Genomic DNA, 24,864 nt, shown 5'->3' on the forward strand with positions numbered 1-24,864 from the left:
TGATATTACCTTTGGTTGAAGACTATATGCAGTACCTTTCTTGTTTGTAATCTGATTCTCATCATCTACCAGTAGATCCTGGCACATCTAAGGGTTCGAACTCCTCATATCAAGTTGTAGCATCTTACATCACTTGTCATCTCTGCACCTCTATGGCTTAAATGAACAAAATATGTCCTCTAATTCTTGTTCCAGATAGACTAGTTTCAGCTGCAACTATCCTGATTATTATTGATATTGATCCGATACCACAGCTTTTAGTCCCAGTGTACAATAAATAACATTTGTATTCTGTTTTATGAGTAATAAGAATATGAAAGTGAAAGGGAATAAGTAGTATATTTTCACTCAGCATTGTGTAAGGGCAAAAAATTCCACCCGCATCCTTGAATATCACAATTACATTGATCACCACATAATGTGTGCAGGTAATAACAGCCTTAAATTAGGATAAAAGTGAGTTTTGCACATTAATAACGTAACTGTATGAGTTTACGCCATCATTTTTGAGCAGAAAAGTCTATAATGGAGCCATTTTGTGATAAAATCAAATTTTGAAATGCATTCTATGCGGCAACACCCATAGTTAGGTTTGTGCAATGTTTCTATGTTCATTATTATGTTCTTTCGAGTCCTTATCTTTTTCTGTGTCCAGTGATGGATAAAGTTTTTCCAATTGGATTTGATGATTGCTTATAAGTACTGGCTTTGACTTTGTTAAGTCAGTCTTTAGTTAAATAATTAGGCCTCAGTTGTATGCACCAGTATATGATCACCAGGAGCATGTGACCTGTGCGATGGGCACGGTGACTTCGCTGGGTCTTTGTTGTCAAGAAGATCTGTGGATTCTGCACAGCTCATATCCGAGTTTGCCAAATAAGTGACCTGTTGTTGGTTACAAAATTTGTAATATACCTGCTGTTTGTTACAGCGTTTGCCAACTACCAGCTGTAGGTTACAGAATTTGTAACATACCAACTGTAGGTATTTGAGGAGTTTCTCTGGGCTCCTTTTTATTATAATGTCATCGATCCCTATTTTGTGGATCCATGCTCATGATATTAATCACTGGATTGTCTGGTCCAGACTCGATTATTTACAGACCGCCGTCATATAGTTGGAATATTGCTGAGTGCGGCGTTAAACAACAAACCAACCAACCAACCAACCTTTTTATTATATATTTTCAGACAATTGAACAAAATAATTCTTTTAGGATATTTTCATGTCAAAATCTAGTGCCTTTGCAACTGCCTGTTCTCTCCAGTGCTGACATCACAGCAGGCGACCTGTGAAGATCCAGGCTAGAATAGAACTATACAAGAACTATGCTTGTCGTGAGGGGCGGCTAGCCTTATCGGATTGTCAGGCTCGCTGACTTGGTTGATGCATGTCATAGTATCCCAATTGTGTAGATCACTGGATTGTCTGGTCTAGACTTGATTATTTACGGACCGCCGACACATAGCTGGAATCTTGCTGAGTGCGGCTTTGAACTAAAAACAAACCAACAAACAAACAAACAATCATAGCAGGTCCCTGTCTGTGGTAATTGATGGTCAGACAGCAAGACTTAGTTCAGTTGGAGAAAACAATTATGAAGGCATAGAGTCAAATACTTTTTGTTACTTTTCATACAGTCTTGGAAAATATTGATTCTCAAGGATGGTATAGAAAAATCTTCTCTCTCCAAGACTGTATGGTTGAGCTGAACATTCCTGAGTGAAGTGTTGACCCACAGGTTTTCAAATTGACCCATTGGCCTAAAAGAGAAGGGCAGTGGCATAGGCCAGTTGTTTGTGCATTCAGGCATCACCTATTTGATAATGGTTTGGTTCCCCACAGGGCACAGCTGGCCTAGATGTCTAAGGTGCAGTCACTTGCTGATGATTCTGTAGCTGCCAGATTAATGGCTGTGTTGAGAATTGCCATGTTGTGATGCTTACACGGTGTGTACCAGGCTTTGCTTGTGGACTTTAAACATTCATGACTGTAATCTCTCATTCACACCCTGACAAAATGTCGGGAAAACTCCTAAGGACGTTGTCAATACTTTGACAAGTCTCGATTTCTTCAGTTTTCTAACATGAAGAGATTTTCTGGGTTGCTTTCTATAATAATTTAAAAGTCAGTATTCTCTCACTCAGTGACCGCCTCCGTGGTCTAGTGGTAGAGCGGAAGGTCTGGGGTTCGATTCCCAACTGTGTCATACCAAAAGACGTTAAAAGATGGTACTTGTTGTTACCCGGTCTGGCGCTCGGCATTAAGGGGCTAAAACAAGGACTGGTCGGCTCGGAGTCAGTATACTGTGTCTGAATGGTGTATTCATGTTAAACTGCGGCATGGTATCTCAGTGAGGTAGCACTATAAATCGACATCAGTCCGGACTAGTACAAGCAGCCATACACGCATGCACACGCACGCACGCACGCACGCACGCACGCACGCACACACACACACACACACACACACACACACACACACACACACACACACACACACACACACACACACAGTGCATGCACGTTGCTATATAAGTGCAATAATCTTGGATGCGACGTTAAACCCCATTTCACCTCACCTCACCTCACTCAGTACAGTACGCTCGTATTCATGCACATTCATGTACTCACTCACCAACCAACCAACCAACCAGCGGTGCCGACAAGCCAAGAATCACAATTAGAGTGAAACAGGATTCAAACCCACAACCAGCACATCTGTGCACAGCTAACTCTGCAAAGGAAATCGGTCTGCTTTAGACAATGTCCCATTCAAAGTAGAGATTGGTGTGGGTTCAACGCTGACACAGTGAGAGGTGTCACACCTACTCATAAGTCAGATCAATTCCATTAAGACAGCTCTGTGACCAATATAAGTGCATTGTGTCAATGTTTAGTCGAAGATCTTCAGGTAACTGACTAATAGCATTACATTCATACTAATCGAATGAAGTTTAGGAACACCTGATTATGTCAAATTACAGTGGTCCCTCGCTACAACGCTACCAATGGGGTCCAAATAATTGGTGGGCGTTATAGACGATGAGCCGTTTAACCGAGGCTGAGGCGGGGGAGCGCGCTCGGCAAATCTTAAATCATCAATATGTGTTTATCTCACGTCACGTCAAAATAGTATATATTTTTATGGACCTAGATCTACCTGTAATATCATTCATTTATTAAATCTGTCACATTTCACAATGTCTGAAATACGTATTCCATTCTAATTTATCATTTTTTATCAATAAATTAAAAAATTATTCACTATTTCCCGCGATGTTATTGAAAATAAAATTCACGGACACACATTTCGACAATGGGTCCGCATCGAACATGTCAAAGAGCAAAATAAAAACTATTTTAAGCAAATCTTTAAATATATTATACAAAGTAATAAATAAAATCAACAAAAATATATCTAAAAGTAATCAAACTTACATCTAAGTTATTATTTCCATCGTTTCGTGCGATTGCGTGTAATGTAAGTCAAATGACATCTCGGCTTTCGTCGCCTTGAATTCTCGGCTCGGACACAACGTTTAATGCAAAAATATATGCATGAAAAATCTTTGTCACAGCTCGTAACCTAGCACGATACATTCGCGAAGTTCCATATTGTTAATATATATCGTGATTTCCTGCTTAAAACGTTCAGAATAACACGATTTAACAAAAAAATCTTTCGCTAACCTCTGGAATTTATCAAACACGAGCTTGGTATCACAGCTATAATTTGATTGGCTGCCTGAGGTCACGTGCTCAAAATTGACCAATCACGAAACTTGTAGCAGATTTCGGCAAGAAAGCGTCATTAGAAACAAATTTTAATCCAATGAAATCGCTTGTTATAACTACGGAAAAAAACCAGGCGATGTTACGAAAGCGCGATTACGAAATGAATGACCGCCGTGTTGTGACAGCAACTACATGTGTGTGACAGTTTAGCTTTAAATTGGATTGCCCACTAATTAAGAATATAAACTTCGCTTGTGGTTCTCTTTTATTGCATGCATGCGCTTCTAAGATCAAAGGATGTATAGTGTGAAAAGTTAACTAGTTGAACAATCGTATTTCCGGGACTTGCCGCGGATATTTTCAAACAGATTATTAGAACTCCATTCAGCGATAAACGGTTGATTATGCAATGAGAAGCGTTATGTGCAAATGAACAATGAACAACAATACAATTATGTCTGTGTAAAACTCTCAGTAATAAAAGTGTACATAAATTTGGGGAGCCATGTGTTACCGCTCGTAGTAACCGAGGTAGCGCTTTATCGAAGAGCGCAATAGCGAGCGATCACTGTACTACAATAAATATGTCATGGCATGTGTTCTGTACCTGTACTGAAACCATTAGGTGTTGGTGTGTTGTACTCTGCCACCGTCTCCACTAGCATCGCCCTGTGTGAAGGTGTTCCAGATATACTGCAACCGTCTCCACTAGCATCACCCTGTGTGAAGGTGTTCCAGATATACTGCAACTATCTCCACTAGCATTGCCCTGTATTGCAACTATTTCCACAAGCATCGCCCTGTGTGAAGGTGTTCCAGATATACTGCAACCATCTCCACTAGCATTGCCCTGTATTGCAACTATTTCCACAAGCATCGCCCTGTGTGAAGGTGTTCCAGATATACTGCAACCATCTCCACTAGCATCGCCCTGTATTGCAACTATTTCCACTAACAATGCCCTGTATGAAGGTGTTCCAGATATACTGCAACCATCTCCACTAGCATCGCCCTGTATTGCAACTATTTCCACAAGCATCGCCCTGTGTGAAGGTGTTCCAGATATACTGCAACTGTCTCCACTAGCATCACCCTGTGTGAAGGCATTCCAGATATACTGCAACCATCTCCACTAGCATCACCCTGTGTGAAGGCGTTCCAGATATACTGCAACCATCAGCACTAACAATGTCCTGTGTGAAGGCGTACCAGATACACTGCAACCATTTCCACTAACAATGCCCTGTGTGAAGGTGTTTCAGATATACTGCAACCATCTCCACTGTGTGAAGGCATACCAGATCTACTGCAGCCATCTCCCAAAGCACATACATTGTAGCTATGCTGCAACCATGACCCACTGACAAAGCCAGGCAACGCGTCCCAGCCCATGCGTTAACCCAGCAGTGTATTATCAACCCTGTAGCTCAGTCCCAGCTAATGGACAGTCTAATATTGATCAAGTTTAGCTGGAGAAAGAAAAAATGTGAAGATGACTTCTCGTGCACTTTTCTTGGTATTTGGCTGTTCTCTGTTGAGAGATATTTAGTACTTTGGACATGTCAGGGTCAGATGAAGATCTTTGGTCTGTCAGCACAATACTCCTGGTGCTTTTTCACTTTAATTGGGACTCTTTCTTTCTTCCTTTGTTATTTAACGGGGGGGGGGGGGTGGTGGTCAGGTAGCCTAGTTGTTAAAGTGTTTGCTCGTCACGCCGAAGACCCGGGTTCGAATCACGACATGGGTACAATGTGTGAAGCCCATTTCTGGTGTCCCCAGCCGGGATATTGCTGGAATATTGCTAAAAGCGGCGTAAAACCAAACTCACCCATTGTTATTCAACGCAGCACTCAGCAATATTACAGCAATATGACAGTGGTCTGTAAATAATTGAGTCTGGACCAAACAATCCAGTGACTGGCATCATGAGCATCGATCCACACAATTGGGATACGATGACATGCATTAAAGTCAGTGAGCCTGACCACCCGATCCCGTTAGTTGCCTCTTACGACAACCATAGTCTCCTTAAATGGCAAGCATGGGTTGCTAAAGACCTACACTAACCCGGATCTCACTCACTCACTTACTCACTCACTCACTCACTCACTCACTCTCTCATATTTTTATATGACAAACCAGGATCTTCTTACTCACTCACTCACTCACTCACTCACTCACTCACTCACTCACTCACTCACTCACTCACTCACTCTCTCATATTTTTATATGACAAACCAGGAAACAATTACATGTTTCAACACAATCTGTCCCTTATTGTAATTTACAGAAACATATGCACAATGAGTCTCATTATGTACAAGGCCATATGTGACATCGGGCTGACATGTTATGAATATTTCTGATGTTGAGGTTAATTAAAATAACATATTTGATATGCAATGTTGTGTCTCCTAAAAACAAGCAACATTAAAGGGACATTTTTGTTTAGACATGAATTATTATTGTCAAACTATACTGCATGACATTTGGGTTTATGGACATCTCTTGTGGTATCAGTTACACACAGACAGCATGGGAACAGGTGTTTCGGAAATATACCACACTTCAAGGAATCTGTCTGACAAACTGTTTAACATTTTCAACAATAATGGAAACAGTATGTATTTGAATTTTCGTGTGTGACATTTTGACAACATTTAGATTTATATGAAATGTTATAATTGTATTTAAAATATACACATTGAATTTAATCAATGCCCTGTGCAACCCAGTTCCACGGAATATGGTTCTACTGGCAAGTGGTATTCAAATGGGTTTAGTAAAATGGGTTATCCTGAAGCGGAAGGGACATATGTGTCCCAGTCATCTAAGACACTGCAATTAACTGTGCTGAGTTGACTCCCTTAGACGTTCCAGGATCCAAAGATCGTGGTTTTGAATCAGGGATTTGCCCTTGTCTCTGCCAGTATCACCCTGGGTACATCATAAGTTGTAGCAGGATTACTTGGGGTACATGTGGTTTTGTGTGTCCTGCTTTGGGCTTCATTCCTCCAACCCGCGGTATAAAAACCTAAAGGGACGCATAAAATCCCATGTACCCCAAATTATCCTGCCACAATGAATTGATCTTTCAGACCTGTTTTAATATGACATTGCAAAAGAATTAAAACAAACTTAAAATTGATAGAAATCAGATGTTCGATTGAGCTGAGATTAACTTGTGCTTGTGACTTTCACTGACTCGGAAAAAGCATGCTGCTGTTTGCATTATTCTGCCTCACAGAAATCCACGTGCAGCCTGTCTTGCTCGTGGCGGGGTATAAGGGATTTATTCAGGTGTATAAAACCGTATGCACCCCAAGTGATTCTGCTACAACGTATAAGATACATGTAGAATATAAAAGAAAACTGAATTAAAAATATGGCTTGCAATTTCAAGGAACACAACTGTTGTCTTCAAATAATATGTGATATGATGGCCAATTTATATAAAATTTGTTTGGTTAAAAGAAAATTCAGAATCTGTGCGCATCATATGGTTATATTCTATGCAGAAAGAGGATTACATCTACATGTGTGAAGTTTTCGCTCTTCTTTTTATTAATTTTTCTGAAATTATAATTGATAATTAAATAGTAATAAAAAAAATAAAATTAAATCACAATTAGTAATCTGTCATGGCAAATGATTCAGCACTTGTTTAAAGAAATTTTTCAATTTTAGATCTCTATCTTCTTTTTCTTTACTCTGTCTTGGAAACTTCACCTTTATCCTAGGTTGGTCTCAACTAACACTTTCATTTCATGCTTAACTGAAAATCAATTATGGTAATTAATGGCTATTGTTGTTTGCCATTCTGCTAAACGACACTTCACTTGTTGGATACTGCCTGTCATTTCTTGCTTGCTTTTCTTTTGGGGCAGCATATAAACAGGGCTCTGATAAAGGGTTCTGGCCAATACAAAATACCATCAATCTAGGTCTGAACGAGTTGCATTCAGCATGATCGTCAGTTGACATGCACATGGAATCATCAAATTGCTGCTGTTTTCTCACTGGCACGGAAGTGCTAAACTTTCATGAAAGCTGGATACAAGGTCGGGTTACGCCTTTATAGTAACTGTTTCATTATTTTTAATGCTTGAGTGCTCCTTAATAGCTCCTTAATATGGCTTTTTGGAAAGAACATGATATGCATTTAGTTCTGCTTAACATGAAGTCAAGTCTTATCAGCTGTTACACTGCATTAGCAGCAAAGATTTTCACATCTTTTCTATCCAGCGTGTATTTACGGAGACTTTGTTCTGTATACCACACTGTGCTTTATTATACCACACTGTGCTTTATTATACAACACTGTGCTTTATTATACCACACTGTGCTTTATTATACCACACTGTGCTTCATTATACAACACTGTGCTTTATTATACAACACTGTGCTTTATTATACCACACTGTGCTTTATTAAACCACACTGTGCTTTATTATACCACATTGTGCTTTATTATACAACACCGTGCTTTATTATACAACACTGTGCTTTCTTATACAACACTGTGCTTTATTATACAACACTGTGCTTTATTATACAACACTGTGCTTTATCATACCACACTGTGCTTTATTATACAACACAGCCTTTATTATACAGCACTGTGCTTTATTATACAATACTGTGCTTTATTATACCACACTGTGCTTTATTATACAACACTGTGCTTTATCATACCACACTGTGCTTTATTATACAACACAGCCTTTATTATACAACACCATGCTTTATTATACAACACAGCCTTTATTATACAAGACAACAAACCTTTATTATACCACACTGTGCTTTATTATACAACACTGAGGCTTAATTGTACAAGCCTTTATTGTATACTACTGACACAAAATAAGGGGACTGAGGTGTCATAAGAGGTAATGATGATGAATGTCTGTAAAATTAATTTCGTGTGTGTGAATCAGTCTCTAGTATGTCTACCCTTGATGACATACTGTTGATAAACTTGCGTATGGTTGCCTTTGGCATTGCCCACCATTGCCCGTGATACCCCAAGCAAGGCCACATTGGCATGACCCGGAAAGATGCAGGTTAGAATAGGTCTTTAGCAACCAATGCTTGTCGTAAGAGACAACTGATCGGATCGAGTGGTCAGGCTTGCATTGAACATCCTCGGTGCTTAAAGTGGCCATGATTGTATATTCGTTAAATGTTCAAAGTAGGAAAAGACAAAGTGAGAGTTATAAGTGTGGGTGGTCAGGCTCGCTGACGTTGATGCATGTCATCGTATTCTAAATGCGTAGATCACTGTTAGTCTAGTGAAGACTCAATTTTTTGACAGACCGACATCATATAGCTGGAATATTGCTAAGTGCGGCGTCAAACAACAAACAAACAAACAAACAAACACATAGGCAGGTGTTGGGTCTCTGGTGTAAACTGTCCGCCCCAGAACATCCTGCAGGTGCTCTATTGACACATGTCAAGGAGCTTACAATCGAATGTCCGTAAGTTCTCATCGGAAATAATCGATGACAACTGGACACGATGTGGTCTGTCATTGTCATCTTATGGTTTAAAATCTCTTCCGATATTTCTAGCAAATGGAACAACGAGAGGACACAAAATTTCGTCAACATCTCTGGCCAGTGAAATGTTTATTCACAATAACGAAATAAGTTCGCATGTCATGTGTGATACCTCCCTCACCATGGCACTGCTGCCTCCATACCGATCATGATGGAGGATCATAATGGAGAATCGTTGCCCAGGCATACTGCTCAAGGCTACATCCCCAACATTTTTGCCCTCTTTGAATTGGAGGCTAGACCTATATTTGTCTGTAAACATGGTGTATCATCCGTCCGGCTGCATAGAGCCGTGTTTTAAAGGTAGATGTTGAAATTCGGCTTCCTGTATGGAATTCTCCATTGAAAACAGGAGCAAATTTGAATCTATTGCTTAGTGCAATTCATGTAATGCTACAATCTTGTCTAGGTCTCGATTTTTAAGGCTTGCCACACCCAGGTCTCATTTTGGCATCTCACTCACTCACTCACTCACTCACTCACTCACTCACTCACTCACTCACTCACTCACTCATACTCACTCACTCACTCATACTCACTCACTCACTCACTCACTCACTCACTCACTCACTCACTCACTCACTCTTTATGAATTAATCACCAGGAAATAAGTTTGGTAGCGTTGCTTTTGATAACTCATTATTGAATTCATCATTTGTTCCATGCAACACAAAGCAAATCTTGAGGTTAATAGAACTCATTATCTTCAGTCATCTTTCTTCAGCCCTTTTTCTTCATCAGATGTTTTCTTGTTTGTATTGAAAATAGATAATCATTTAGTTATCTAGAATAACCTTCCTATGAATATCTATCTACACCCAATATACATAGCTTTGATCATTTGTGCATAAATTTCTCATGTATGCAATGACAAAGCCTATTATTTGTTTTGATGTGAATCCTTAGTGGTAACCTTTTGTGATACTTAAAAAAAGAAGGATTACCTCCCTTTGACATTACAAAGATAAATGTATCATGGCTTTAAAAAACATTAATGCACCATGTAGTAAAATTCATCTTTGTCATTCTTTGAAAATTGGGGTTATTCATGAAGAGAGTTTTGCATTTCACTCTACAGCTTGATACCTTCAAGAGATTTAGCCCGCGGTGGCTCAGTCGCACAAGATTAGCCCCTTCATGCATTCCAATTGGCAGGGAGGAAATTGTCTTGTCGTGGAATAATTGGATACAAGGATGAGACAGTAGGGTCTACTGACTTGGCTTCTTGCACGTAGCGATCTCGTCCCGATTCAATAGGTATCAAGGAAATGCTAAGTCTTTTTGTGTACGGATTGTGGATTTTTAGTTGTTTGTTTTTTCGCCTGAGATTTATAAGGGCATGGTTCTTTGATAGTATTGTTTAATGTGTTTTTTAAGGATGAGTTGCCCTTTGTTGAACATTTGGATTTTAGAGTGATAGATATGGTTTTTTTTAGTTAACAGCTTCAGCCAATACATATGATATTAAATTATATTTTGTCTATAATGATGAGGGCTTGGATGTTGACATTGGTTCATCGTTAAAATGGCCTGGTGGTTTGTTCGCTTATTATGGGCAAGATCTGAGTTTTAACCTCAACAGGGGGCACAGTGGTTTAGTGGCTTAATGTTCTGTATATCTCAGTACAGAGTTATGTCCCTTAGCTGGATCTACTTGTCTTGATACTTCTTGTCGCCAATACCGTCAAGAATTTGCATAGATACTTTTAGCAACTCACCCAAGTCAGATCAAAAATGTGAATTTTGTGCTGTATATAACAAAATCTCTGTCGTTATAAATATCATTAATGAAAAAAGACAATTGCAAATGCTGTGACAAAGGTAGATGGGCAAATGAGTGATCATGAATACAGACGGGTCACAGCCCGGGAGGCAGTTTGGTCATGTGACGTAGTCTATGCTGATGTTTGTTTTTTCCGTTCCAAGCAGATTTCCCAGGTTCTACCGGGTTGCACTTCATTACCTGCGAAACTATAAGAATCTTCCACATACACCCATTTGTGACCCTCCATGCTGACACAGAGGGATACAACTGAAATACAAGCCATTTGCTCACTTAATTCCCAATATAGGTTAAAGGTGGGAGATACTTTGTGATATATGTCTTCATATGGACCAAGCAATTAGACTTGCAAATGATATCTTTATCTCTGGATGACTCTTGAGTAGGAGCTGGAGGACACACTGACTTAGTACTGTGTTTAATGAGGTATGGTTGGTTTATCAGGCTACACTAACCTGTTAGCCTGAGACAGCTGAATTATGTTTAGTTTACAGATATCATATTTCCCCTTTATCAGAAAGGATGGCTCAGATTAAAAAACTTTGATATATGGAGAAATCCTTACTTGCCTTTGCTCTCCCCAACCCCCAGCCTTATGAGAGGTATGGCTCTTATTTTAAAACCTTACCCCTGAACCTGATTCTTAAAGGGTCTATGCTCCACAATCTTGTGCCAAAGTTCGGTCTAGGTCCATCTTCCCGAGGCAAGGGCGTTAACTGACTATCAAAGTCCATTTTCCACCCATGCCGAACTAGGTTGGAATTCTGGAGTTATATGTTAGCTTGACTAACGAGTCTTTGCGTAATGAACTAGACATCCGGTTTGTAAGCGTGGATTTCAACATGCAGATTTCGGTCGACTGCAGGATTTGCAAAGCATATGTCCCATCAACTGGGCTTCAAGAGATATTTTCCAAATCGATTCATGTTTTTAATCAGGGTGTTCAAGTGATTTGATGCACTTCGCGAGGTTAGAGCTGTTTTATGACAATATTGGTCTTGATCATCGATCTGATCGTCTTGACTGTGTGCTGCCATTTTGTATGAAGTGATATGAGGGGTGGAATCTGATTGGTCAATAAGAGGGACATAGAAGGGACTTACTCATCATAGCCACTTGTGACGCTACAATCGAGCCACAATATTCCAGCCTAGTTTGGTCAGGGGGGAAACTGGACTTTTATAGTCAGTTAATTCCCTTGCCTCGGGAAGATGACCTAGGTCTAGTTAATGATTTGTGTCAAACTTAGACATTATCTGTGTTAGATTAGCGAAATCAGAAACAGCTAGATTCATACATTCTACCCAAAAGAAGATAAAGAACACCAGATTTTTTCATATGACTATTGTCAATTTGTCATGGCCATGACAGATTAACAATAGTCATGTGAAAAAAAATAGGTGTTCTTTAACTTTTGAGTAATATGTAAATAACATTTCAGTTGACAAGCAAAGAAAGTGTTTTCTTCATAACTAAATAACGTTTGCTGGGACTGTGAATTGACATGAGGCCAGTCTCCCTTTAATCAATCAGGGGGGCACGGGTGGCCCAGTCGTTTAAGGCGCCGTGATTCGCTGTGCAGAGTTGCGTCCCTTGGGCACGCCAGAAACCAATGATTGTGGGTTCAAATCCCGGTTCGCCCCGTTTATGTTTCTAGGTTTGTCAGCACCAGACCTGTGCTCGTGGGTTTCACCGAAGTGGTAAACATCTGAGACCAGCATCACTTTGGACTTTCCTCCCACATTACGCTGACACACTGTGATATAACTGGAATACTGTTAAAAGTGGCGTTAAACCAAACTCACTCAATTAATCAATCAGCCATTTCAAAAATATCTTGATTGTAGGCTTGTATAAACAAATCACAGGGCACTCAAATGTTTAAGTAATTAATTGTTTGTTTTACGAGATGTGTTTAATCAAAATGTCCTTTATATATAATAAAAGAAAGACAATTACACTGTGACAATAAGGCCATGTGTTACTTTGGATCTTCCAGCCTTTTAATATAACTTGATGACTATCTTTAATGGAGGAAATACATTATTCTGCTGAATAGTTGAAAGTAAATCTTTTACAATGTTAATATTTTAATGTTTAGAATTTTAATTTTCAGTTTTTCTCTGTAAATTTCCGTCTCATAAAACCCTCACTAATAAATTGAGTCGAAGACTGATGAGTAGCCAATGATGATGCTTCAGCTGAAGGATGACTCTCCATTGGAGGCTCAATTTCTCGCCCTATCGGTGCACTTGCTGCACCACTGTTCACGTCTTCTACACTTCATTTACATGTTGCTTTAAGGGGAAGCTTTAGGAGGGAACAGGATAAACCTCAAGGTGACAGGTGTTCTGAAACTGTTCATTAGAGGGGAAAAGAATATTTGACTGTACAATTTCTCACGCTCGAAAATAAGATGAATTTGAGTTTAGACACCTCAATTGCCAAAGATAGATTTCCTGCTGAATTTATCAAGGAAGGAAATAACATGTAATCTGTTTATACAGGAAAAGATTGAAAATGGTCCATTTAGAAGATGAAATTTGTAAATAGTAAAACATATTTGATAGATTACAGCCTTTGGCAACTTTTTTCTCAAGTTTCAAATCACTCACAAGTTAACAACACCTACGGATGTAAGTTGGGTTCTTTTTCTATGTAAGTCTGTAGACTTGGAATCAGTGTTTCTTGAACTTTGATAGCCTCATCTCAGCCACTCAGCATCTTGAAATACCGTATTGGACGTAATAAGCGCCCAGGGCGCTCTCAAAATTAGAAATAGGGGGTTCTTATTAGAATATTATTTTAGTGAAAAAAAAAGAGTTGAAAGATCGTAAATTTCATGGTTTATTATGACAGCCTGAAATGTTTAAATACGACAGATATATTTTTCTAGAATTTAATTGCCCATAATTAAGGGTGCATATAACATACGATACGAGAATGAATAAGTCTTGTGTACATTGATCAATCCGAAGGGTGCTAATTGGGTTTGTTCACCAGCCAATATATTAGCAAATATCGCCATGGGCGCTTATTACATCGAATACGGTACTCTGCTTTTCCTGGCCTATGAATAGAAAGATACATGGAGGTCTGTGGCACTGAAGTAACTTACCTGTGCACAACAAGGCTGGGGTGTAATATTTATGCAACATCTTGGGGAGGATACCTTGTTGAAATGCAATCGCCTCCATCTTGAGGTCTGACAAAGAGAGCTTGTAAAGGGAGCCCACCACTTGCAGTGGGGCATGCAAATGGTATTAATTGTCTCTGTCAGACAGTTTTTAATTGCTGGGGAAAAAATGAGAAGCTAACAAATGTGTTTTATGTTAGCCTGAGGAGTTTGGTGAGAAGATCAGGAAGATTTAATGAAGGTGATAAGTTTTTCTTCAGATTTGGCAAAAATACCAAATTATCTTTTCACTTTTTGGGTGTGCATTTAAAGTGTCATTTAAAAATCCCAAACCTAACTGGTGATGTAAAATATTAACGATTTCTCACATATTGCTGGTATAATGATAAACGCCACATAAAACCTCACACACATCTAGCATGGCATGACGTTGGTTGTAGAAGATGGGGGTGATTAGGCGGCCAACACTTGTAGAGGATTGAATTCTTTCCTCAAATCTTTACTTGTAACTTTGTTATTAAAAAAAGAGGATATGTACTTTACAGGAAATTGTTTTGTAATTGCTGTGAATGTTGGAGTGATGTCAACATAGTTGCTTGATTGCTTTGATGTATAATAGGAATATTAAGGAGAGTAGGAATATTATGAAGAGTAGAAACCTCTCCAGGTAACTATGACGATGATGAGGATGGTGGTGATGAAGAGTCTTCGAAATTCACACTAGTCCGTTATCCTACAGTGGGCTGGCAACAAGTAAAAATGAAATGATAGTAAGATCCAGGTTAGCATAGGTCTTCAGCAACCCATGCTTGTCGTTAGAGGCAACTATTCTAGATGTAAGAGGCGACTAACAGCACTGAGTGGTCAGGCTCGCTGACTTGGTAGATACACGTCATTGTATCCTTTTTGTCTGGTATGATGCTCATGATGTCAATCACTGGATTGTCTGGTCAAGACTCGATTATTTACAGACCCTTGTCATAAAGCTGGAATATTGCCGAATACGGCGTTAAACAACAAACAAACAAACAAACAGATTAGCTTCAAAATCCATAAGGAATAGAATAGTTCCTCTGGATTTGAGTGAGTCAGTTTAGTTTATCAGTGGGGCGGTCGGGTAGCCTAGTGGTTAAAGCGTTCGCTCGTCACGCCGAAGACCCGGCTTCGATTCCCGACATGGATACAATGTGTGAAGCCCATTTCTGGTGTCCCCCGCCGTGATATTGCTGGAATATTGCTAAAAGCAGCGTAAAACCATACTCACTCACTAGTTTATCAGTGTTTCAGCATTCAGCATGGTGAAGCCCATGTGGTATGATGTTGATAGACCAAAGGTCATTTTTAATCTTAGACTCAGTCATAATACTGGATTGGTTGGGACAGGAATATCGTCCAAAACATAAATTGTTAAAAAAAATATTTTGATAAGTAAGGGTTTGTTGTGTGGGTTTCACCAAAGTGGTAAATGTCTGAGACCTGCATCACTTCAGGTATTCCTCCCACATAAAGCTGACACGCTGTGATGTAACTGGAATAATGTTAAACAACTCACTCACTCACTCACTCACGGGATAGGGATGCATTGAGGTTCTGAGATCTCATCATTGTGGGTATGGCGCGTTGAGGCCACTATTTTCTCAAAGCATCGATTTTACATATAAAAATATGAAAACATATGCATTAATTTCCAGATGGAATCGAAGTAGTTGTTTGAAGACAGTAAAAAAGTTCAAATGTAATTAACCATGTGGAATAGAAATTCAAATTGGGACTTGCAAATGAGAGAAATAAAATGCCAAGTTGTCATTCAAAAAGACATAGCCCAGATTATGAATTTATTTGATTGCACCAACCTAGCTGAGATTGGGGAACATATGACAGAATATGACCTAGAGGGTGAATAGATTGTTTGAACAATACCCCGATTGACGAAGATGGGATTTTGAATGATTAGATAAGACCAATCGTTGCCACGAGGAATTGCTTCGGACCTAATCACAGCTATTGGTTGTTGGGCATTCAGCATGTATAGGAAGCATAGATGTTTTAAATGCTGGTTGCAAGACCCTGGCGGTCTCCTCTTTACTTGTGTTTATTAGAAAGCAGATTGAAGGAGGGGGATACCAATGAATAGCATCTTATCGCTTGAATTGAAACGGACAAGATTGTGCCGAGTCGGAGTTGAAATTGCACGGGAGGGGAGGACGGTAAGATGTGTTGGCTTTTTGTGTGGGTCACACTACTCATCAATCTCCAAGCGTTCCATTGCAGCCGTTCTATTTCCTAATTAGTGTCATTTTCCTGATCACAGAAATCAATACTGGCTCCCTGATCTTTGGGAATTTCGGATGAATTATTCACCAGTGCACATGCATTGTGTAGAAGTCAGTAGGCCTGTCTCTCGGTTTTTGATGATGGCATATGTATACGAAGACGTGATTTGGTCATCCGCAACCCTTCCTCATTCTGTTTTCGATGATGACGTATGTCGTATGATTCGGTCACACAAAACCCATTCTGATTACCTTCTAGTAGGGTTAGATTCATTGTCATCGGAGGAGGAAAGGATGGACGTCATCAGTCACCTTCCACCTATCCCATCATGCATCAGGATTGTGTGACAGCCCGCTCAGACCCACCTGCGTGTAATTTTGGTAATTTTCCTTTCGTGCTGGTTGGTGAGACATCACGGAAGATATTGACGGAACTGAGAATCTTGACTTCCACATTCTGGGGCCGTCCAATACCTGTCGCCACGCTTTGATCTCCCATCAGCATGTTATCTCGCCATCATCAGCTCTGATTAAGTCATCAAGAAGGAAAGAAGGTGCAAGAGGAAGAATGAAGGCTCATCAGTTTTGACATGTTGTTTATGACATGCTATTGATGAAGAAACGTTTTTCACATATTACTGCATTCACTGGTGAAGATCGCCTGTTCTCACTGCATGCCACAGGCTTACATCTCAAGGCAGGAACGCACGCATTGATGCTTTTCTAATTGATAGAGACATTTCAATGCTACCGTAAGTGAGATAAGCTTTTATTAAAGATTAGTGTTATCAAATCAGGCTGTTTTTGTCACAAATGTGACAGGCACTTGGGTTTGGGCAATTTTTTTGAAGGAATAAACTTTAAACTTTAGAGATTGCTATTGTTATACTGTCTGAAATATCCTCCCATCCTGTCTTCTGTCAAGTGTTTAGTCATAATACTCATGATAAATATCATATTGGAGATGCTTTTTGACCACCTGTGCCTTTGTCTTTGCTTTTTGCCTCCCATTGATTCACAGTCATGCTTAAAGATAAAAAATATCTCGTTAAGTTTCTTATTTTGAGAGTGTTTGGTCATTGAAATTATTTAGTGTTTGCAAGTCAATACTGTTTACAATTCCAAAGTCTCACTGTGTATGTCTCATACTGACTTCTCCTTTGTGCAGCCTCAGACTTATATAACCAGTATATAGGTCCATGGTGCAGCTGAGTAATTATCAGTTAATGTAGTCATTAATTTCAAAATAAAAATTATCGATATCAGGTGTAATTATAAGCCTTTTCATGTTTATTATAGTTTGAAGTTCTACATATTTACAAAGTATATTACTAGTGCAAATAGATGAAGTATTTCTAAAATATATGAATACATTATGTTCATAGCTGTTTGTTACAAGGCTATCCCTGCCAAGTTTTGTGTACTGACAGGAATATGGACAAATATCTGCTTTGTAAAAAAGTCAATCCAAACTGCCTTTTCAAAAACATTTTTCTCAGTCATGTAAACCTTACTTTTTATCCTCTTGTAGATTCTTGTAGATTCTCCGAGTGATAAATGTAGAATTGGTTATTTAATATGTTGTTTTTTTGCAAAACTGAATGTTTTCCTCAGTCGTTTATTTAGCATCTTCAAATAACAAAATAAATGTAATTCTGTAAGAAATATTTTGAGTCATGATTTTATTGACTTGTCAGTCACTTATGTTACTAAATGAAGCCCCAGTCAGTAGTAACGAGGCAGTACAACAAGCATGGAAGTTGGTACCTGATAAAGATGAAGATTGTGATGGCATAACTTGATAGCCAAGATCAGATTTTGTAGCTGCATAGACCTGTAATGGCCCAAGGGATGTGAAACTTTCAAAGTAAGAAATCAGCTTCTATTTGAAATGAGACCCTGTTCTGACATTATTTGAAAATAACAGTTTTTTCATATCCTGATGCAGTGAGAATGTTGAGTCATTTATTTATTGGAGAGATGAAAATTTAAGATCATATTCTTACAATTACATACAAGGTGCGAAATATATCACATTAATTGCTAATGCTAGGTTCAGTGATGTGATGTCAATCCTGGGAAATAGTTGTTTCTTATTGTCTAGGAAATATTGACCATTTTCTAATTACATAGTTGGGAATATTCAAAACTTATCACGACTGTTGTCTTTGATGGTAATAGGAAAAGCATGGTGATCTTTTTGAATGTTTCCCATTGGATAACAGTTTCAACCTGTCACATCCCAGGTAGGACTAAGCCTCATTCTGACGACAGACAGTCGTATGCACCAACTATTCTCAGGTGCAGTAGACCAGTCACTTGGATATTATCTGCATCTCCTTGTTCATTGCCTGACAGCTACTGACGTGCAACGATCCAGGTTTGTTTGCCATCTACGTGTAATTGATTTCACAGTATATTCTGATCATCGTCAATAGGCCCAGCTGAATTTAATGCCTTCCTAAACTTGGACCTAATTCATACAGTGATTGAGCCGGCATGAAGCTGCAGTTAGAAGTCCAACATTTCTAATTACAACAGGGTTATTAAGGGGTCACTTGATTGCCAATTATCATGTTATAGTGGTGTGAGTTATGCCTTGTCATGAAATATAGGAAAGTACTTCGGTGCTGCTCTGTAGACTTTACTGTTAATACAGCTGACGAGGGGGTTAGATTGGTGTTGACAGCTGCATGGGATATTACACCCAGGAGGAAGTAATTCTGGGTTTTGTTTTCAAGATAATATTCATTTGAGTTGTATTGAAAGTTGTTATGTGTTTTAATGATAGATTTTAGGATTAAAGTCAACTAAATGTGATAATGTTGGAAAATGTCTTACACCTAAAAGTACAGAGATGCAGACTAACATATAGTCTGTGAAATCTTTCATTACACAATACATTTTTCTGATGCTAATTTCATGGAATAGATCGGGCTAGAGACTTGCTTTTTATAATCTAGAATTATGGTTTTGTTTTAAGGAAATATATCTTTCCCTCATTCATGGGGGAGGACTTAGATTCAGTTGGGAGTTCATTGATGAGGTTGATAGTTGTTTGACTCATTCATCTATTTCGGATGTGGACATAGGGTACTTCTTTGACAGAATTATGGTGAAAATTTTCATATGCATATTTGCTGTAGATTGTGACGTCTAGTCTGATAATGTTTAATACATGTGTGTATTTCAACCATTCACAAACAGGCGACTAAGCCGCAATCTCACGATGGACAGGTGTATGTGCCAACAATACTCAGTTTTGAAAAAGAATGATTTTGTCAACAAACCAGTTATTTTCAGGACAGTAGTTTTCTTTAGAAAAATCTATTTTCCTTATGATCATATGAAAGACTTTATCTTGAAACTTATTTCTGGTATTGCTGGAATATTGCTGGAATATTGCTAAATGCACATAAAACCATACTCACTCGCTCTCCCACTCATCTTGAAACTGTATGTAAATGTCAAATATGTTTTTTTGCCTTCAACATCCTGAAAGAAACATGACTGTCATATGCAAAAGAGCAGAGATCATTCATCTGTAACCAATTTCGGACATGACATCTTTGATACTTTCTGTCTTCGTGTTTCTGATGGTGTTTGCTTTTTGATATCTTATTGCAGAATTGTACAATCTGAACGAATGATGATCAAGACATGTTATTCCATTGTCTGGCAAATGGTCACCTTCCTTTCAAGTTGGTGCTGTATTGTCATGCCTTTGAAATAAACACTATCATCTCATCATTTGTCAAAATCTGATCATCTCCGGTTTTGATTTCATTCTTCGATAGCTTTAATGTTGCATTCAAAAAGAGTTTTGATTGATTGGTATTGTCAAGCCTATTTGACAGTCTGATTAAGGCAGGTTTCAAGTTTACAGCATGTTTAGGTTTTGTTGGAAATAAGTACCTGTTTTCGCAATGTCTCAGCAGGTGGTACAGGCAGGTTTTTCATCCTATGAAAAACTTATTCCTTGAGCGGATGTCTATTTTCGTCAGACTCGCAATAGACAATGGAACTATATGAGCAGGGCCACGTTGTGACAACATCAGTGATATGTAGACCCAGAGAAATACGTCACCTATAGCTTTCAGCGGAGGTACCTCTGCTACCTTAAAGCAGCTATCCCTGTGGAATGGGAGGATCTTGGCTCGGTAATCAATAATTTAGCTTTGTCTTGACTTCCCGCCTTGGTGGTGAAGCGCGACACACAGTGCCTGACCAAGTGATCGGTGGAATGTCAGGGTTCTCCCAGTTATTGGAGCCCTGTTCATATAGCACTGTGGAAAGGCTCGTGCCTGTGGCGTACCTGTGATCCTGTGGGACTGTAATCCTGTGGGACTTGTGACAAGGTTGTGGGATGCATGGTTTGGAACCACTTGTAAAGTGATGCTGACCGTTTGGCTATAGATCCTATATGTGAGTTGGTTTTATCATCGTTATTTAGACCTTATGGTACATACATTTTGAGTGACATTTCCACTTTGCTAGGAGGAAGATGAATGTTAGCATTCCGCAGGTTACCATTCCATGATTTTGTCATCATAGTTTAATCTCCATGTCACAAATGAATAATAATCGTGCTATATGGCTCTGTGGAGCTGCTACATACGATTGTCACATTTAATTTCAGTATTTGAATATCATGGTAACAATGTATGCACATACGTCCACAAATATGTTGTGTTGCATAGTTGGGCGGTCGGGTAGCCTAGTGGTTAAAGCGTTCGCTCGTCACACTGAAGGCCCAGGTTCATTTCCCAACATGATTACAATGTGTGAAGCCCAATTCTGGTATCCGCTGCTGTGATATTGCTGGAATATTGCTAACATATATGGCATGAAACCATCCTCACTCACTGTTACATAGTTATTTAATTAAAATAAATGAACATTATTTCAAGTGTAATGTTTCTTCACAAATATGATGTAGGGGAATATGAAAATGTATCAGGTTTATTTGTGATTTTAAAAGGAAGACTCATTGCTGTAAGATGTGATGGTGGATGTTTGGCTTACTTTATAAAGATGCTATCAATATTGGAAGGATTTGGCTGTACCTGGTTGAACTTAGGCAATGAACAAGAAGTATTGCCTTCACAACCTTGTGAGAATTCCAGGTTAGAATTGCTGAATCTTAGGTCATTTAATGACTCCGATCGGGTGGACAGGCTTTGTGACTTGGTTGATTGTCGTACCCATCAAGGGATGTAGTTCATGTTGTCAATCATTAGATTGTCTGGTCTCAAATAGACCATGGTCTCATTAGACTTGAATATTTACAGGCCGCTGTCATATAGCTGGAATACTGTTGATTGCATTGTCGCACAAACAAAGCTTTCACCAGGTCAATTATTTACAGTGAAAATATTATCTTAGTAATTACCATCTATGGGCCCAGCAGGGTTGTGGGTGAGTACAGGATGCTGCATACAAACAGCGAATCTGGTGATGTTGTGGTACATTGTTCTCTCATCAGACAGGGTCAGCCAAGTGGTCAAAGTATTGTCACGACAACGTCCAAGAGGGTATTCCCCACAGGGCTTCCATGTGTGCAGTCCATTACAGTGAATTTAACAATTACTGTATACTTAACAATTACAGGGTACTTACTGTAACAGTTACACTGTATTTAACAGATGATTGTGTGCTGTTTTCCTAGGGGCATATTATCAGAGCTTTGACCGAAGTTGTTGCTATGTGAACACCTATTATCAAACTCAAGCTCATTTATTCTCAGAAGAGACACCCACAGTGGTACATGAGATATAATTATATACATTTTTTTATATGTACAAAATGACAGTATTTAACTAGAATAATGAAAAAAGTATAGGTGGATACAAATAAAATTTACCAATAGTATTGTACACATTGTTAAGAAATTTAGATAGGCCTTTAAGATCTCTTACACTATTAGTGATCACAAGTTTCTTAAATTGGGACAGGTTTGGAAACTTAAGATATTGCTTATTTAAGAGTTCATATTGCTGTTTGGTGTGACAGAATGCCTGTATGTTAGTCATTCACTTTCCTATGGGAGGGTGTGATGTGATGGATGGTGTGATGTGATGGGTGGTGTAGTCTAGTGGTTAATGCGTTGGCTTGTCTCTCCTTGGCCTTTAAGGTTTGAGGGGAGGTCGGGTAGCCTGGTGGTTAAAGCGTTCGCTCGTCACGCCGAAGACCCGGGTTCGATTCCCGACATGGGTACAATGTGTGAAGCCCATTTCTGGTGTCCCCCGCCGTGATATTGCTGGAGTATTGCTAAAAGCGGCGTAACAACATACTCACTCACTCACTCACTTTAAGGTTTGATTCTCCACATACATTGGAACTGGTTGGCATCCCCTGCTATGATATGGCTGGCATAGTGCTTTAAAACTGACCTCTGTCACTTATTCATTTCTAGGTGCAGTGGGGTAGTCTAGTGGTTAAAGTGTTTGGCTCATTTTGCCAAAGGCCCGGGTTCATTTCAGCACATGGGTACAATGTGTGAAGCCCATTTCCAGTATTTGCTGCCCTGATATTGCTGGAATATTGCTAAACACCACTCACTCACTCACTCACTCACTCACTCACTCACTCACTCACTCACTCACTCACTCACTCACTCACTCACTCACTCACTCACTCACTCACTCACTCACCCACCCACCCACCCACCCACCCACCCACTCACTCACTCACTCACTCACTCACTCACTCACACTGGGCGGTGGGGTAGCCTAGTGGTTAAGACCCGGGTTGGATTCCCCACATATGGGTAGAATGTGTGAAGCCCATTTTTTGTGCCCCCCACCCCGCTATGCTAAAAGCAGCGTAAAACCTCACACTCACTCTCACTCCACATTGAATGATTGATGTTTCATGCTAACGTTTGTATTAGTGTATCCAGGAATATATGAATCATTTCTGTTGATTACTAGAATAAAGTAATATTTGAGCCAAAAAACACCTTGATAATTTATTTATTTATGAAGGATGTCAGTATTGTCAATAAAACATTTGAAAATATACATGTAGTAAATCATCACCAGACAGTTCCATCGAATATCCTCGGTGCACAAAGTGGCCATTGGTTGAATGTAGAAAGTAGGAAAAGACAAAGGTGTTGTTAGGTAAAGTGTCCTACACTAGACAACATTAGGGATCCAAGGTGAATATAGATAGATAATGGTGAGGTCATCTGTCTTCCGGTTAGGTATAAAACCAGACATGTAACATTTCTGTCTAAAATCGGGAATCTTTTTGAATATGATGTTTTGATGTCGAACATGCATCTTAGGAAGGTGTAGATTATGGTCAACTGAGTCTTCCTCAGCAAAGAAGACAAGTCTTGTCAGTATTTTTCTTCGTCCATCACATGCCTGTGAAAGCTAAAATGGTTAATGACACATGTGTCCAGTGAAAAAGTTTTGGGGCCTTCAGTTAAAGATGGGGATGGGGCTGCATTGACTTGATAACTTACCTCTCCAGCAAGTTGTGGAGAGGATTATGAAGTGTATCTCTCTCTCTCTCTCTCTCTCTCTCTCTCTCTCTCTCTCTCTCTCTCTCTCTCCCACTCACTCACTCTCTTTCTCCCACCCACTCACTCACTCACTCTGACTCACTCTGACTCACTCACTCACTCACTCACTCACTCACCCACCCACCCACCCACCCACCCACCCACCCACCCACTCACTCACTCACTCACTCACTCACTCACTCACTCACTCACTCACTCACTCACTCACTCACTCACTCACTCACTCACTCACTCACTCACTCACTCACTCACTCACTCACTCACTCACTCACTCACTCACTCACTCACTCACTCACTCACTCACTCACTCACTCACTCACTCACTCACTCACTCACTCACTCACTCACTCACTCACTCACTCACTCACTCACTCACTCACTCACTCACCCACCCACTCACTCACTCACTCTGACTCACTCACTCACTCACCCACCCACCCACCCACCCACCCACCCACCCACCCACTCACTCACTCACTCACTCACCCACCCACCCACCCACCCACCCACCCACCCACCCACCCACCCACCCACTCACTCACTCACTCACTCACTCACTCACTCACTCACTCACTCACTCACTCACTCACTCACTCACTCACTCACTCACTCACTCACTCACTCACTCACTCACTCACTCACTCACTCACTCACTCACTCACTCACTCACTCACCCACCCACCCACTCACTCACTCACTCACTCACTCATGTTTCCCGGGCAATTTCTCCTGGGATGCTAAAGACAAATGTTAATATTGTCACAGATACGGAGGGATTATCACAGGTAGATTAGTATGTTTAAATAAATACTGTTTCTGTTACCAAAGTGCAATCAA

The 24,864-nt window shown here is 39.7% G+C and overlaps 1 protein-coding gene across 8 annotated transcripts in view; it reads left to right on the plus strand.

Annotated features, from left to right (window-relative positions):
* LOC124141355 (choline transporter-like protein 1) overlaps positions 1 to 24,864 on the plus strand; it is a 269,963-nt gene that overhangs the window by 178,103 nt on the left and 66,996 nt on the right. The window contains exon 1 of one of the 8 annotated variants that reach the window (XM_046509389.2): positions 18,776 to 18,873. The exons of 6 other annotated variants lie outside the window; for them this stretch is intronic. The gene's annotated coding sequence lies outside the window, so the exon portion shown is untranslated. Of the gene's footprint in view, positions 1 to 18,775; positions 18,874 to 20,782; positions 20,919 to 24,864 lie in introns of those variants that run through there. One more of the 8 variants, XM_046509397.2, reaches the window with a different exon arrangement.

The sequence above is a fragment of the Haliotis rufescens genome, unplaced genomic scaffold (assembly GCF_023055435.1).
Source record: "Haliotis rufescens isolate VD_foot unplaced genomic scaffold, xgHalRufe1.0.p SCAF_2, whole genome shotgun sequence".
Classification (NCBI taxonomy): domain Eukaryota; kingdom Metazoa; phylum Mollusca; class Gastropoda; order Lepetellida; family Haliotidae; genus Haliotis; species Haliotis rufescens.